Source organism: Cinclus cinclus, chromosome 5 (genome assembly GCF_963662255.1).
Source record: "Cinclus cinclus chromosome 5, bCinCin1.1, whole genome shotgun sequence".
Classification (NCBI taxonomy): domain Eukaryota; kingdom Metazoa; phylum Chordata; class Aves; order Passeriformes; family Cinclidae; genus Cinclus; species Cinclus cinclus.
Genome location: NC_085050.1, coordinates 54,042,305 through 54,044,160, shown reverse-complemented (window position 1 = coordinate 54,044,160; position 1,856 = coordinate 54,042,305).

Sequence of the window (1,856 nt, the reverse complement as noted above, 5' to 3'; positions counted from 1 at the left end):
AGCTGCAAGTACATAACACATACATGCATGCATTCATGCATTTAGTTTTGATTTTGCCAAATGTTAGTGAGAACAATGTGGGACTGACAACCAGTTGTGTCGTGAATCCAGTTTATATCTTAATGCTGGGCACAGGGGTCACAAGCCCATGGTTTGTGTATGTTTTGTAACTGCTTGTCTGGTTTGACTTCAGAAACAGGTGAGCTAATCAAGAAGCCAGTTGGTTTCAGTGGGATACTGAGGTACTGAGCAAAGGTCAAGGTGTATGAGTTTTGTGTTTCATAGGAGTATTAGTCTGGCATGGTGAATGATTATTTTTCATGTGTATCACCCTAATATTATTAATATATCTCTTGTGCAAGGAGTGGAAGGGCTATGATGTTAAAAGACTAGCACTTCTCTAAATGCAGTGTTCTTATGTGCAAAGCCCCACTTCTTCCAGAGCTAACAAGTTACAGCTTTTTTCTGACTTTACTGGGGATAAGCTTGCATTGTCTCATGTTACACTGCAGAAAACTAAAGCCTGTCTGCCGGTTGTTCCCAGTGCCTATCCATGCCTATCCTGTGCTACCAGAGCTGGCACAGGCGAGGAGGGATATGCAGCTGGAGGCATGATGTGTCCTGGCTGGTCCCATGCTCCCAGAAACCTAGACTGGGCTTTTTCAGTCCTCCTAAGGGCAAGGACTGGTAGAACAGCCCCGTGCTTCCTCCAGCCTTTCACTGCTTCAGACTCCTTCAGCCTCAATCTCACCTCATTTGTTGATTGCAGTCCAAGCCCTGAAGTGTAACTACTTTTCCTCATCCCCTCTGCCTGTTTGCCCACCCTATCTCTCCATAGCGAGCTAAAAAAGATACAATTTTTTTTTGTCAGCTCCACAATAAATCAGCCTTAATGATGGTGATTTGAGAAAATTTTAGAGTAAAGCACAGTCAAAATAATTATAATAACAATTGTTTATAAAGACTTAACAGTAAATCAAGACTGCTGAAGACAGCTGCTTGTAAATGACCCTTTGGTAAGATTTCTTATAGGAAACCAAAAGGAGAGTGAGGACTGCCAGTTGAAGCTTTACATGCTAATCTCATTTTTGTCTTTGAGGCTTAAAACTTTCACAAGGGCTGAAAGCTGATATTTATGAGTAGAGCTGGGGGAAGGAGGTTGCTTAAACAGCTCCTAGCCTATCACCAACATCTCCAGCTGTACTCCACCAGCTCCATGGAGATTCAGTACTCTGATATTTTTAGAAATAATCACCTCCATGTATTTTAGCATTGTTCATCCAAAACCACATTCTTCTCTTCTACTTTGTTTGTAGACTTTTCTTTTACAGAAATGAGCTCTTTCCCTTCCCAAGCAGTCCTTTTGCAATTCAGTGACAGAATGTGCTGTTGAATTTAAAAGAACATCACTTTCTGTTAAGTCTTTCTTAAATCGTATGCCCGTGTTCTGTTTTGTGTGGAGTACCATAAATCCCACTGATTTTTATGGGGTCCAGTAAATGTAAATCTGTGCTGAGTGCTGTAGAGATAAAGAAAGCTTGAAGGTGTAGCCAAGGATTTGACCTGTGTAATGCAGTGGAAGCAAAGCTGTACTGTGCAATATATAATAACAAAAGCACAATATATCTCTTGGCAGTGGCAGAACTCAAACATCAGTACCTTTGGTCTAATACCACCAAGGTCCAGTAAGCCTCAACCATGGTGACCATTTCAAACTACAGAAAAACACTCTGTAGTGAATGCTCATCTCAACTTTCTTAAATTTTGACAGGTAGAAGTAGTTCAAAGCCTTCATTTCAAGTCTTGCAATACAGCCTAGAACTGTTTCTTTTTCTTCCTCTCTTACAGCCAGTTTT